We start from the raw sequence: 16,235 nt of genomic DNA on the forward strand, positions 1-16,235 counted from the left end.
TTTCAGTTTCAATATAACATACAACATTACCTTTCACCTCACTGAGGGAAGACAATACAGTCAACCAGGTTCTTAACATACAATCCATTTTCATATACAACTTCAAGTACTGTGATGTCACCGGGATGGAGAAAAGGATTTTTTTTATAATGCAACTATTCCAACAACAATTGTTGTTTTTCTCTTTCCCATTATCTTTAGAAAAATACGTCTGACTATTATCCTTCTGCTTTCTGTTGTTTTTTGTAATTCTGATGTATAGTTCACCATATTTTAATTCGCTTGTTTCATCCAAACAACCAATAAGTACACGGCCTTTCGGAACATGAATATTACATCTAGTTCTTATATCAATCATACATTATCTTGATGGGCCTTAAGAATCATCAATGGGTAAGGCTCTAAACTTGGTTCATAACCTCGCGGTAACATTTTGTATGTTGTCTTCGTTTCGGCACTACCAATTTTCCCCATAACAGAGAGAGCAGCTTCTCTGGTCGACAACATTTCAGTTAATTCATGTATGTCATCTTGTTGCATGAACACAAATATCTCATCTCTTATTCCCAAAGTCGAAAGGAGAAAGATAATTTCACGATTCATATAGCATGGCTGGGCTTTGCTCCAACATGTAATGTTAAATATTGTGCTCTTAGATTCGAATTTCTTCATGCTAGGCTGCAGAGAAATATTACGAAAGGAATCATGGTCGAGAGCAACAACTCCTTTGTAGCTACCACTACCATGCCTTATTTGAAAAGCTGGAGGAGGGTTAGTACGGTCTAATTCAATTCGGTGAGAAATTTCTTTGGCAAAACTCTCAAGATGTTCCCAGTACCATCAGAAAATATGTATTTAGTGCCATCAGTTGTGACTTCAATATCTGGAATCTCTTCCACATCCCATGGTAGGATTTCAACTGTTTGTCTGGAGGAGCTGAACAGCTGGCCTATTCTAGCGAATTTCTTTAAAGTGGCCCATCCACTTTCTTATATCCTCGGCCTTTAGGAATCATTGGAACCAAATACGCAAACAGAACTTCCACAAAGTTGACCTGTTGAGAACGCCAGGAATTCATACTTCTTTGGACCAATGTAAAGTCCTTCTTTCAGGATAGATGAAATGCAGTAATACAACTAGTTTTCAAGGATTGGGAAAAGAACCCTCATCCAAAAGAACCCTCATCCAGTTCTAGGAGAGATAACATCTAGTTCTAGCAGTTCTAGGAGAGAGAACATCTAGTTCTAGCAGAGATAACATCTGGAAAAAGCTTAGTCAAGTCTTCATCAACAAAAGTAACTCTAGCAAAGTCAGAAGCATACTTTCTATCAGGCTTAACCACATAATTTGAAACTTCTTCCTCGGGTCCCACGTAGCATATTTTGGATGGATTAATGTGAATTTTGTAACACATCATTACTTTTGGATGGAGCAGCAAAGTATTGTGGCTCCTTTTCCTGCTATGAGCCTCCTGCTGGATGAAGTGCAAAGATTCATAGCATGTAAACTCTAAGATGCTCATTTTCTCAAAAATCCTCCTTGAAATATGATGTGGTTTTTTTTAATGAGCTTTAAACAGATCGGTATTAACATGTTTGGCAACTATCTTCCCCATGTGAACAAGAGAATTGAGACGAAAATAACTTCAAAAGGCAGTGAGCAGCCACTCGAGCAGTCAACAACAAGGGGAACCAACGGTGAGCCAATAGATTCCATTAATGATACGACCAATTCCCCCAATTCTCCTGACAAAGGTAAGCTAGCGAATATAAATGACACTGTTGCACCTTCATCAAGTATGAGGGTGAGAGTTGAACACTTCCCGAAAGATTGGTTTGGTGTAAAATCTAGTGCTCTGACCCAGGTAAACTTCGCATCCTCCGTGCATGCATGAAACCGGTCATTTGAGAACCTCAAATAAACTACAGGCCTAGAAATTCTACTGCATACATGAGCTGAAACAAACATTAAATTGACATTATGAAGCTCACAATATGAACTCTAGATGGTCGCCTTTCAGTTTCAATATAACATATAACATTACCTTTCTCGTTGAGGGAAGACAACACAATCAACCAGGTTCTTAGCATACAATCCATTGTGATATCCAGCTTCAAGTACTCCGATGTCACCAGGATGGAGACAATGATTTTTTGATATTGCAGCTTTTACAACAGCAATTGTTGTTTCTCTTTCCCATTATCTTTAGAAAAATACGGTTGACCATTATCCTTATGCTCTTTGCTGTTTTTTGTAATTCTGATGTAGACTTACCATGTTTTAATTCACGTGTTTCGTCCAAACTACCAATATTTACATGGCCTTTTGGGACATGAATATTACATCTAGTTCTTATGTCGGTCAGACATTAACTTGATGGGCCTTAAGAATCATCAACAGGTAAGGTTCTAAACTTGGTTCATAACCTTGCAGTAACCTTTTGGATGTTGTCTTCGTTCTGTCACTAGCAATTTTTCCCATAACAGAGAGAGCAGCTTCTTTGTTCGTCAGCATTTTCAACTAATTCATGCATGTCATCTTGTTGCATCAACTCAAATATCTCATTTCTTATTCCCAAAGTTGAAAGGAGAGAGATAATTTCACGATTCATATAGCATGGCTGGGCTTTGCTCCAACTTGTAATGTTAAACATTGTGCTTTTAGATTCGAATTTCTTCATGCTAGGTTGTAGAGAATATCATGAAAGGAACCATGGTCGACAGCAACAACTCCTTTGTAGGTACCACTACCATACCTTATTTGAAAAGCTGGAGGAGGGTTAGTACGATCTAATCTAATTCAGTGAGCAATTTCTTTGGCAAATCTCTCGGTATCTTCCCAATACCATCAGAAAATATGTATTTAGTGTCATCAGTTGTGACTTCAACATCTGGAATCTCTTCCACATCCCGTGGTAGGATTTCAACTGTTTGTCTAGAGGAGCTGAACACCTGACCCATTCTAGCGAATTTCTTCAAAGTGGCCCATCCACTTTCTTATATCCTCGGCCTTCAGGGAATCAATAGAAGCAGACATCCAAACAGAACTTCCACAAAGTTGACCTATTGCGAAGGCCATGAATTCATACTTCTTTGTGAAATGAACCCTCATCCATTTCTAGCAGAGATAACATCTGGAAAAAGCTTAGTCAAGTATTCGTCAACAAAAGCAATTCTAGCAAAGTCAGAATGCATACTTTCTAGCAGGCTTAACCACATAATTTGAAACTTCTTCCTCGGGTCTCAAGTACTATATTTTGGATGGAGTAGTGTGAATTTTGTAACACATCATTAATTTTCCTTGAACTTCGGTCCTACAAGACATCAAAGTATTGTGGCTCCTTTTCTTGCTATGAGCCTCCTGCTGGATGAAGTGCAAAGAATCTGTGCATGTAAACTCTAACTTGCTCATTATCTCAAAAATCCTCCTTGAAATATGAACTGGCGTTTCTTAAAGAGATTTAAACAAATCATCATTAAAATGTTTGGCAACTATCTTCCCCATGTGAGCAAGAGAATTGAGACGAAAATAACTTCAAAAGGCACTGAGCAGCCACTCGGGCAGTCAACAAGGGGAACCAATGATGGGCCAACAGATTCCATTAATGATATGACCAATTCCCACATTTCTCCTGACAAAGGTAAGCTGTTGACAATAAGTGACAAATGTGTTTACGCTCAAAAAAATAATCTAGTTTTACTAAAGTTTGAGAACAAATGCAAATTCAGTTACCAGTCTACTCACATTTCACGAATACAGTAGCTAACCATACCACCGAGTTATATCAAGGTATGCACACAATGCATATCAAACTTATTATCTGCCTCACCACACTTGCATGAATCTCATATGTGAGATGTAAATGCATCTAACATTTGGGGCTTTCTACCTCGCCATGTGATCGTAACGTCTAACTAATATTATGTAAAAATAGAAGTATTTGTGCAACACGGTGAGCAGCTCACCTACAGCAAGATGCCGTTAGGCCCAACAAAGATGCACTTGTAGCAGTTCCGGATGTGCTCAAAGAACACCTCAAGCTTGTGCCTCTGGGAATCATGATTCAGGTACATGTCTATGTGCCGCTTCCCTGGGTTGACTTCTACGCGGACGCTATCCAAGAATTAGCCGCCTCAAATTTGTGATCGGCGACGCGGTTGCCTAGCCCAATGCATCTGAAAGTGAATTAGGTCATCATCATGGAGACAAGTGGTGACTGGATAATATAGGTAGTTATCCCTTGAGTCCATCCTATTTGCAGCCTTTCGTACTGTCTTTACGCCAGTTATTACCCTGCCCGAATGATCACAGCAAGGGCACTAATCACATCTACTAAATGTTGCTTTTGCAAATATTTCACACCTCAGAACTTTGTCAGCCCTCTCTTATGCATTTTGTTTGAAAACATGCATTTGAGATCCAAGACAGAACCACAACCCCCCATTTCATTTGGTGGGCATGGTAATTCATCATCACTATTTGCTCTCCACAGTTGCAGAGCGCAAGGTTTGCTAACATCAGTAGGGGAGTCCATCTTCCTCCTCAAAGGGGCACTACTACTCTCACCCTTTGAATGAAAATTCTTGCCGAAAATATAGTCCTTTCCTCTATTCTCATACTACATGCTCTCCACCTCTTCTCCAGGGATCTAATCTTAATGAAGCTCCTGGCAGTAGATGAGGCATGATTCTAGGGCTTGCAAGGGAGGCAAAGTGTGTCTCCTGATGTGACCCTGGTGCGACAAGGTCTTCTTGTCGGATATGGGCACATGAGGTGCCACCTCAAGATGTAATACAAGGGGGCAACTGCACGGCGGCGCGGGTCACCTCCACTTTTATGGCCATATGCAAGGTGCAAGCAGTTGTGCGACATGTGGTGCTGCACGCTGCGGCGAGGCGAGCGGTGGCATGACAGCTGTCGGGGCTCACGCGGCGATGCTCGCCGCGTTTGTATAATGGCAATTTTGCAACATCCGACTAAACTGGTAGTGACCTTGCATATAGTGCAGTGAGTATCGATCACAATATTGCTACCGCCCTCCATTCCGCCCCTGACAATTTGTGTGAGTTCCACTTGATCTCTCCTCGACCCGCTTGTGTGTAAAACACAGAAATCCGACTATCATGTAGTTTTATAGATGATGGAAACGTGCAAGAATCACCATGACAAGAGGCCTAGTCTTGCATGATGGTGGATTTGGGAGAGGAGAATTATTGGGATTGGAGAAGTTCATTTAATACTTTGATCCTAGCCCCACTCTCTAGTATCATGGCTCCTTTTCCTGCTATGAGCCTCCTACTGGATGAAGTGCAAAGGTTCATAGCATGTAAACTCTAACTTGCTCATTTTCTCATAAATCCTCCTTGAAATATGAAGTGGTATTTCTTAAAGAGCTTTAAACATATCAGCATTAACATGTTTGGCGACTATCTTCCCCATGGAACAAGATAATTCAGACGAAAAACAACTTCAAAAGGCACTGAGCAGCCACTCGGGCAGTCAACAACGGGAACCAACGATCGTCGAACAGATTCCCTTAAGGATATGGCCAATTCCCTCAATTCTCCTGACAAAGGTATGTTGTTGACTATAAGTTACAGCAGTGCACCTTCATCAAGTATGAGGCTGACAGTTGAACACTACACTTATTGAAAGAGTGCTTAGGTGTAAAATCTAGTGCTTTGACCCAGGTAAATTTTGCATCCTCCATGCCTGCATGAAAGCAATCATCTGAGAACCTTGAATAAACTGCAGGCCCAGAAATTGCAGTGCTTATTTTTGGTGCATACATGAGCTAAAACAAACATTAAATTGACATTACTCAAAGATGCTATATATTTATACTAGCTTCGGAATTATAGAATGAATTATAAGAGGCGTCTGACCAACTCATAGTCTAAGAAGCATTACAATCAGTAATTTATAAAAGTATCAATGATGTGTATTCATCAGACAAGTTTCAAATCCGTATCACTCTAATTAGAAACCACCAACTGAGATATGTGTAGGAGTATAAATAAAAATAGCAGAGCTAACCATTTTTCTTTACCGAAAAAGGCTTTCGCCCCGCTTTATATATAAAGCATCGACCAACAACAACCCGGTACAAACGCACGCCACCACAACACATGCACACACCCGAGGCAAGATACATAAGCGCTGAGCGCAGCAACACCACCCCAAGCACTACAAGAGCAGTCGGGTCCTTGACCATGAACACGCCACCGCGAAGAGATGAAGCCGCATATGACGAACCGTGGGCTCCAAGGCGGTGCCTTCAGGAAGGATACGACACCGGAGCGTCGCCACCGCCCGACCCGAGATTCAGAGTTTCCCCTGGAGCAACACGACGGGCAATGATGGCCGCGGCGACGCCTTCAGGAAGGGAACGAGCTTCGCCGCCGCCGGTCCGTCCGAAGATAGAACAGGTTTTCACCCCGGCTAATACTCACCGCCACCGAACGCCACACCCCGGTGACCATGCCGCCCACACGACCATGGTCACAGGGCAGCACCCAGGCACGGGCTTTGCCCAAGAGCACCGTGACACCACCACCAGGGCCACCGCCCCGGCATCCAAGACCTCGACGCCACCTCACCAGTAACCCAGCGCCACGCCACCTATAGAGACGGGTGGAAAAGCCCCACCTTTCGCACCCCTGAGCTGCCCCCAACCAGCCGCCATCGGCCCGTCCTGCTGCCAGGCGCGAGACTAGCGTGGTCTTGCTGCCGGGCACGAGACGGGCGCGGTCCTGCTGGCGGGCGCGAGACGGGCGCGGTCCTGCTGGCGGGCGCGAGACGGGAGAGGTCTTGCTGCCGGGCGCGAGACGAGCGCGGTCCTGCTGCCGGGCGCGAGACGGGCGATGGACCACGGCTGGGAGAAGTCCCGTCCATCGACGAAAGTGGAGCGCGGGCGACGGGAAGAGGAATCGAAGGCCGCCGCACGCCGCCTACGGACGAACCGACGCCGAAACATGCCAGCCGCCGCTGCAGTCGACTTGCCAAGCTACCGTGGACCTCTCCACGGCCGGAGCAGCAGCAACGCCAGGCCACTGCCCATCCCGCGCCGCCCGCCGGACTCCTGGCACTGAATCCGCCGGGCACGCAGCCACCAAATCGGCCAGCGCACCGGCCGCACCACCTGCGCCGCCGCACACACCACCACACCTGCGCCGCCACCTCCCCCAGCCAGGACGGCCAAGGCAGAGGGGGCCGCCCGCAGCCGCGCCGCCCACGGCCCGCGCCGCCCGGAGGGCCAGATCCGGTCGAGGGCATCGCATCCCGCCCCCAAGCACGCCCCTCCACGCGACGCCCGTCACGCCGCCGCCACCGCACCGGCGCGCCGCCGCACTGCCGCGCCCGCCGTCAAGCGGGGCACCCCGGCCCGCCGGCCTCGGCCCGCCCCGAGCCCAACGCGAGAGGGGACAGGAGCTCCCCGCCGCCGCCGGCGACGACCAGGCTTCGCCTGGCCGCGCCCTCTGGCGGCGGCGAGGGGAGAGGGGAAGAGGGAGGAGGGACCCGGCCGGCGGCGGCTAGGGTTTCCTCCCGGTCGCGCGCGGGGCGACCCGGGAGGGGAACCGAGTCGGACTCATTCACTGCTGACTTTTTTTGACCATTTTTCTTTATGGGCTCTAGCGCATAATTGCAAACCAGACCACTGTGATAGTTCACTCTAGTTTCCTGACTTGGAATTTGCCAAATTTTTAGCTCAGGTATTGAGGGAGGAAGTACATCTAGAGCTTCCTGTTTCAAAGTTCAACCAAGATGTTCCCACATTTGACATACTGGATACCACTAGATCCATATAACATATTGCTGTAACATTCGCAGATATATAAATAGTTAACAAACGGCTAGCATTGGTGCACATCATCTATTTTTGCAATAGATGCCCCTGCCCCCCAAAATTGTCATGCACATGCATTGGAAAGAAAAAGAAGGCACATCCAATCCATTAACCCAACATGACATAATTTCGTAAGCTGGTGTTAACAACAACAAGAGTCTTATTCATATGAGTCAAGATTCTGAAAAGCCATTAATAACTAAATCTAGTTATGTTAAAACAAGCGACCATTTGGATAGTTAGGATAGCACTTAGTGAAACAAGCTTTATGTGTTTAGTCACTAAATATACCATAACAAAAAACACTCTAGTTTTACTAAAGTTTGAGAACAAACAAATGCAAATTCAGTTACCACTCTACTCACATTTCACGAACACAGTAGCGAGCCATACCATCGATTTAAATCAAGGTATGCACACAATGCATATCAACCAATTGTCTTCCTCACCTCACTTGCATGAATCTCATATGTCAGATGTAAATGCATCTAACATTAGGGGCTTTCTACTTCACCATGTGATCGTAATGTCTAACTAATATTATGTAAAAAGGAAAGAAATGGAAATATCAGAGCAACAAGGTGAGCATCTCACCTGCAGCAAGATGCCGCTAGGCACAACAAAGCTAAACTGGTAGCAGTTCCGGATGTCTTCAAATAACACGTCAAGCTTGTACCTCTGGGAATCATGATTCAGGTACATGTCTATGCGCCGCTTCCCCGGGTTGACTTCTACACAGATGCTATCCCAAGAATTAGTCGCCTCAATTTGCGCTCGGCGACGCGGTTGCCTAGCCTAATGCATCTGAAAGTGAATTAGGTCATCATCTTGGAGACAAATGGTGACTGGACAATATAGGTAGTTATCACTTGAGTCCTTCCCATTTGTAGCCTTCCATACTGTCTTTACGTCAGTTCTTACCCTCCCCGAAAGATCTAAGCAAGGGCACTGATCACTTCTACTAAATGTTGCTTTTGCAAATATTTCACTCACAACTTTGTCAGCCCTCTCTTATGCATTTTCTCCGAAAACATGCATTTGAGATCCAAGACAGAACCACCAAAGCCCCCCATTTCCTTTGGTGGGCAAGGTATGCCATCATCACTAATGTAGAGGTTTGCTCTTCACAATTGTAGAGGGCAAGGTTTGCTAACATCAGTAGGGGAGTTTATCTTCCTCCTCAAAGGGACACTACGATTCTCACCTTTTGAACGAAAATTCTTGCTGAAAATATAGTCCTTTTCTCTATTCTCATATTGCACGCTCTCCACCTCTTCTCCGGGGATCTAACCTTTACGAAGCTCCCGACAGTAGATGAGGCACGCCACTAGGGCTTGCGAGGGAGGCAAAGTGTGTCTCCTGATCTGACCCTAGTGCGACAAGGTTTCCCTGTCGGATATGGGCACCTGAGGTGCCACCCAAAGAGGTAATACAAGGGGGCAACCACACGGCGATGCGAGTCACCTCCACTTCTGTGGACATGTGCGGGGTGCGAGCAGTTGTGCGACATGTGGCGCTGCGCGCTGCGGCGAGGCCAGCGGTGGCATGAGGGCCGTCGGGGCTCGCGACGTCTGCACGATAGTAATTTTGCAACATCCGATTGAACTTGTAGTAATTTTGCATATAGTGCAATGAGTATTGATCACAAGATTGCTAATTTGCTATCCCCCTCCATTCCTCCCCTGACAAATCTCTTCGACTCGCTTGTGTGTAAAACACACAAATCCGACTATCATGGAGTTTTATAGAGGATGGAAACGTGGAAGAATCACCACGCCAAGAGGCGCTAGGCTTGCATGATGATGGATTTGGGAGAGGAGAATTATTGGGATTGGAGAAGTTCATTTAATACTTTGATCCCAACTTCACTCTCCTGTATTGTGACTCTTTTTCCTGCTATGAGCCTCCTGCTGGATGAAGTGTGCAAAGGTTCATAGCATGTAAACTCTAACTTGCTCATTTTCTCGGAAATCCTTCTTGAAATACGAATTGGTATTTCTTCAAGAGCTTTAAACAGATCAGCATTAACATGTTTGGCAACTATCTTCCCCATGTGAAGAAGAGAATTGGGACGAAAAATAACTTCAAAAGGCACTGAGCAGTTACTCGGTCAGTCAACAAGGGAAACCAACGATGAGCCAACAGATTCCATTAATCATATGGCCAATTCCCTCAATTCTCCTGGCAAAGGTAAGCTGTCGACAATAAATGACACTGGTGCACATCCCTCAAGTATGAGGGTGAGAGTTGTGTTGGAAATTCGCCCTTAGGATCGATCACGTCAAATCACAAGAACACACGTGCACAAAAATCTGATAACCAAGGGTCCTTGTTGTGCTGTTATTTTCTCTTTATTTCTTTTCTCCTTTTTCTCTCGGTTTTACAAAACTCATAGCGTGATGTGCATACATATATATAGGAAAACTCTTCTTTTCAACCGGTTGATTTCTCGTCTCCTTAATTCGCCTTCGACTTGCGCCACGTGTCCAAGCGGGACCGCCAAACCACTTCTCTCTTCCTTATCTTCTCGGCTGCACCGCTACATGCGCTCAATCCCCTCTGCTGGCTCCCGTTCTCTCTCCCTTTTATCTCCAACCAACTCCGCCACCAGCCAGCTAGTGCTCCCACGCCCGTCCAACCACCACTAGTCGGCGGCTTTTTCTTGTTGCAGGCACTCCGCGAGCTGCAACCTGTAGATGGGGTGCGACGCCGCCTGGGTCATCAGTGCTGCGATGCCGGCAGGGATGCAGCAGTCGGCATCTCGCAGTTGAGGCGTTGTCGTCCAGTGCGGCAGAGCATCGATGGCGCCGCGGTGGGGCCACCTGACCCGCTGCGGTGCAGCATCCACCGTGTTGTATGCCGGATGGGGCGTGACGTCGTCAGGTCACCGGTGGTGCGGTGCTGGCGGGGCTGCAGCAGCCGGTGAAGCAAAGGGGGCACGCCGGCGTTGTGATGAAGCATTGCCGGGGGCTGCCAGAACTGCAGTGAAGCGCGCGAGGGTGGTTGAAGCTCGTCGGCGCTGCAGTGAAGCATCGTCGGGGGCCGCGGAGCTACAGTTGCTTCCGCGCAGGTTGCAATGAAGCGCCACCGGAGTTGCAGTGAAGCCCGTCGGAGTTGCATTGAAGCGTCGGGGAGGCCGTTGAAGCTCGTCGGCGTTGCAATGAAGCTCTCGCTGAAGTTGCAATGAAGCTTCGTGCGGCGGCGACGAGCCCTATGTTGCCATGGAGCAACCCCGGTGGCTCATGGTGCTGTGATGCATCAGTCGCTGACAGCTCGCGGAGCTGCGTGCGCTCGTCGGCGTAGGTGTGATGGCAGGTGCGTCGATGCTGCAGTCAATGGTTTCCTTTCCCATTGTCGTCGTTGCTGAAGAGGCGGGTGTCGCAGCAGCCGATGGCCCTGTGGATGCAAGATGAGAGGAGAAGGAGGACGTGGGGGCTGAGTTGCTCTGATCGGACGGGTCAGATGCGTCTAATCGAGCGGCTGGCAAGGCGGATGATTTCCTAGAGGTCAAATCATCCGGCTTATCTGTAGCAGTCGCCATATATATGCACAGCCGAGCGAACCCCACTCCCCCTCCCGCGCCGCCACCCGCGAGGCGGTCTGGGCGGGCACCCCGATCTCCTCCGCTCGGCCCCCTCTCCCTCCCTACTCCTCCTCGCCGCTGCTGGAGGGTGCGGTCGGGAGAAGCCCGGTTTGCGCAAGCGGCGGCGGGGCTTCCTTCGTCCCCGCGCGCGGGTGGTCAGGCGCGGCCAGATCCGCCGGGCCTGGGCGCCGGACTGGTTGGTGGGTGCGGCGGCGCGGCATGCCGCGGAGTGGTCGGCGACGAGCTCCTGGCGACGGTGCGGCGGGCGTCATGGGGGTGGTTCTCGCTTCTTGTTGGGCTGCCCTTCTCTGCTAATGGCGGTGATGCGGCCAGCGTCGGCGACGGGTGGAGAGGGTCGTGGCGGCGCGGGATGCGGGCGGCCCCCTGCCGTGACCTGCGTCAGGTGGTGGGGGCGGCGCTGCAAGAGGTGGCTCCGGCGACGGTTCCTGGCGGCGGGGCGTTCCGGCGTCACGCCGGTGGTGCGGGTCAGGGCGCTGGCCCCTCTGGAGGCCTTCTTCGGTGGCGGGTGCGATCGATCCGGCGGACCTCGCCGGTGGACGGGTGGCTGCATCTTCCTCGCATTGGTCTGGCCGGTGGCCGTGCTAGGGCGTCAGGGGTGACGTAGGGGAGGCTGCTGGAGGGACGGGTAGACCGACTACCTGTCACCGGTGCAGGGGTGCGCCGGTCCGGACGAGCTCCGCTCCCCTCCCCTTTTCCAGGCCTCACGCCTCCTGGCTGCAGACCGGTGTCCGAGGTGGGACGGTCACTGGCGGTACTGTTGGTGCTTGGGTTCTGCTGATCGACTCAAAGCCTGTCCCTTTATTGGTCTTCGGAGTGTCTGGATGCAGGGCGGCGGCCTTGGTGGCGGGAGCTGCGGGCTCGTGGGCGGAGCTCATGGCTCGGGTGCGGGCGGCTCACTGTCATGGTCGCGTGGGCAGCATGGGGGCGGGCTCTTGACGTTCTATGGTGGTGGTGCGGCCGGCGCTCTCGTGTTGGGCTGTCCGCCAGGCGGAGGCGGAGGGTGGTGGCCGGGGTGAAAACCTCGTCTGGCTCCAGACCAATGGCGGCGGCGTCCATGTGTTGTTCCCTTCTTGAAGGCTCCATTGCCGTGGCCCTGCGTCCTTCGTGTTACTCCAGGTGAAAACCTCGATTTCGTGGATCGGGCGGTGGCGGCTCTACGGTGTCGTTTCTTTCCTGGAAGCACCGCTTTGGAGGCCCTGGTTCGTCGAGTGTCGGCTTCGTCCCCTCGCGGTGACTCGTTCACGAAGGAGAGCTCCTTAGATTCTTAGATATGCTCTATCTGTCTACTAGTTGTCTGCTTTGGAGCTTTTGGAGTAGTGTTGTTGTACGTCAGCTCCCTTGTATCTGCCTTGGGTGTGTGTGTGGTGTCGGGTGGTTTGCGGTATGTATGTTGATCGTGCTTTATATATAAAGCGGGCGAAAGCCTTTTTGGGTATATGCACAGCCAGCCGACCAAGCATACTAACCTAAACCTATACGGACTCCAACTCCACATGGACAACTACTACTACAGTACTACTAAACAGACTGGGACTCAAACTAGTACACGGCGTGCAAACCAGCCACACCTCACGTTCATCCAAACTTACTATTTACTCACCCGGCCAGCTTGATCACTATTAAGCTTAATCAAGCCAGCAAACCAAACATTGTTTGGATTAAGTTAACAAGTTGAACACTTCCCGAAAGAGTGGTTAGGTGTAAAATCTAGTGGTCTGACCCAGGTAAACTTCCCATCCTCCCTGCATGCATGAAAGCGGTCATCCGAGAACCTTGAATAAACTGCAAGCTCAGAAATTGTAGTGCATTTTCTTGGTGCATACATGAACTGAAACAACATTAAATTGACATTACTCAAGATGATATATATTTTTACCAGCTTCAGAATTATAGAATGAATCATAAGAGTGTTGCGCCTGACCAAGTAATCCTCTAAGAAGTATGGCAAGCAGTAAATTTAGAGAAGTATCGGTGATTTGTATTCATCAAATAAGCTTCAAATCCGTATCACCCTAATTAGAAACCACCAACTGAGATATATATAGGAGTGTAAATAAAAATAGCAGAGCTATCCATCTTATTTTGTGGGCTCTAGTGCATAATTGCAAACCAGACCATTGTGATAGTTCACTCTAGTTTCCTGACTAGAATGTGCCAATTTTTTTAACTCACGCAAGTATTGAGGAAGTACATCTAGAGCTTCCTAAGTTCAACCAAGATGTTCCCACATTTGACATACTGGATACCACTAGATCGATATAACATCTTGCTTATATCTTGCTGTATATAAATAGTTAACAAACTACTAGACTGGCGCACAACATCTATTTTTGCACTAAATGCCCCTGCCCCAAAAAATTGTCCAGCACATGCATTTGGAAAGTAAAAGAAGGCACATCCTATCCATTAACCCAACATGACATTTTTTCGTAAACTGTTGTTAACAAAAGCAAGAGTCTTATTCGTACGAGTCAAGATTCTGAAAACCCATTAACTAAATCTAATTATGTCTAGAAACAAGCGACCATTTGGATAGTTAAGATAGCACTTAGTGAAACAAGCTTTATGTGTTTTGGCTCTAAATATACCATAACAAAAAATAATTTAGTTTTACTAAAGTTTTGAGAACAAACAAATGCAAATTCAGTTACCACTCTACTCACATTTCATGAAGTCCAGTAATGAACCATACCACCGAGTTAAATCAAGGTATGCACACAATGCATATCAAACCTCTTGTCTGGCTTACTTCACTTGCATGAATCTAATATGTAACATATAAATGCATCTAACATTTGGGGCTTTCTACCTCGCCATGTAACCGCAACGTCTGACTAATATTATGTTAAAAAGGGTAAAATAGAAGTATCAGAGCAACACGGTGAGCAACTCACCTGCAGCAAGATGCCGCTGGCCCCATCAAAGCTGCACTTGTAGCAGTTGCTGATGTCCTCAAAGAACACCTCAAGCTTGTACCTCTGGGAGTCATGATTCAGGTACAGTTCTATGAGCCGCTTACCCTGGATGACTTCTACGCGAATGCTGTCCCAAGAATTAGCCACCTCGAATTTGCCCTCAGCGACGCAGTTGCCTACAAAGAGGCGTGCATCGGCTGCGCGGAGAGAAACGTCGGGCACGTGGGGAAGAAGGTCCTCCGGGGCAGGGGAAACGGAGAGGAGGGAGCCGAGGAAGCGGGGTAGGCAAGCGGAGGAGGCGAGTTTGGCGGCAAGGGTTGCAGTGGCAATGGAATCGAACTGAACGGCGCCATTTCCTCGACTTAGCTAGCCGCATCGGGCTGCGGCGATCTCGCAGGCGTACGCTTCGCCAGCAGCGGCAACGGCGGAATTGAAGAAGGTTAGAAGCTCCCTATTGATGGCGGAGGGTGGGATATTAGAGACTCACACCGTGGCCGTGGAGGCGCACGCCAACACTGCCAGTAGCCATTGCTAAGGAACTGCGAGGAGCTGAGTAAAGCTCTCAATGGCAATGTACTTTTCATTCACCACATTTGCGCTTCTCGTGCTGCCATCATTCTCCACTTCAAACTTGGACTGTACATGATCATTTTTCTTTTTTTTTACTGGCAATGAAAGTTCATATCTCCAGATTAGAATATATACCTTAAATTGCTCCTTTCCTGTTTGAAACAGCGGGTTCAGTTGCCTTGCTCTTTCCCTTGTGCAACTTATCAAGCCAAGTTTTCTTTCTCTTCGAATTTTTGGATTGACCAGGTTGCACAACACTAACTAATATTGTAGATGCAAATTTCAAAGAACTACCACTAGTGAAAAAATTACTACAACTTGCACAACCATGTATTGTACTTCTGAATATCTGGTGTGTGATCTGAACTTGCACAACCATGTATTTAATCTGGTGTGTGTGTGATGTGAACTAGTGAAAGAATTACTACGACGCGCATTGGACCCCCGACCCCCCGAGCCGCTCCCGCGAGCGTCCTCGGGGGAAACCCTAGCGCGCCGCCGCACGTCCTCCCTCGTCGACCTCTCCCCCCGCCGCCACCGCACAGCGCCACCGGGCAAAGTCCGGCCGGCGTTGGTGGCGGCGGGGATCTTTTCCCTCTCCTCGCGGTTGGCGTCTGGCGCGGGGCTGTGCGGGGCCCAGCAGCGCGGCAACGGGCATGCTGGGTGGCGGCGGTGCAGCAGTGGCTTGGGGCCCCTTCGACGCGTGGCGGTTGCGGCTTCTTTGGCGGTGACGCGCGCGCCGGCCCCGTCTAGATCTGACGGATTTGGCTCCGGTGGCCCGACATGCGGCGGGGGCAGCGTGCTGCTTGGGTCACGGGCGTCTGGCTCCGGCATGGCCGGTGTCTGGCGAAGCTGGAGGCGTCGCGGCGGCGGTGGTTGGTGCGTGTCCAGGCGGGCGGGTGGCCGCGGCCTCGCATGCTCGGCCCTGTGATGGCGCGGGCTGTGGGCGGCTTGGGCCGCGGGCGGCCGCCCTGCAACGGTAGGTGGTGGCGGCGGCATGGTGGTGGTGGTGGTTCGTGCTGGTGGTGGCGCTGGCGGCGGTGTGGGCTTCGTCCGCCCTTGCGTCCGGCGGCCGTTGGCGGCGAGGGTGGTGGCGCTGGCTCGGGGCTGCCCCTCAGGGCCCCAACATGGATGTGGGCTGCCACGGCGTGGTGGTGGCCCATCGCGGTGGTCTGGGTCGTTTCATGGCAGCGGCTGGACTTCTTCGGTGTCTGCTTGTCGGTGAGCGCCCTTGACGTCCTTCGATTCATTTCCCCGTCGTTCGGGCGCTACCTTTGTAGGAGGGTTGGCCCTCTCCCAG

At 49.4% G+C, this 16,235-nt stretch overlaps 2 pseudogenes; both read right to left on the reverse strand.

Moving 5' to 3' along the window:
• Positions 1-26: 26 nt before the first annotated feature.
• LOC123093442 (probable RNA-dependent RNA polymerase 2) lies at positions 27-1,630 on the reverse strand (annotated as a pseudogene).
• Positions 1,631-1,939: 309 nt separating this feature from the next.
• LOC123079346 (probable RNA-dependent RNA polymerase 2) lies at positions 1,940-15,934 on the reverse strand (annotated as a pseudogene).
• Between the last annotated feature and the right edge of the window lie 301 nt (positions 15,935-16,235).

The sequence above is a fragment of the Triticum aestivum genome, chromosome 1B (assembly GCF_018294505.1).
Source record: "Triticum aestivum cultivar Chinese Spring chromosome 1B, IWGSC CS RefSeq v2.1, whole genome shotgun sequence".
In the NCBI taxonomy this organism is placed as follows: domain Eukaryota; kingdom Viridiplantae; phylum Streptophyta; class Magnoliopsida; order Poales; family Poaceae; genus Triticum; species Triticum aestivum.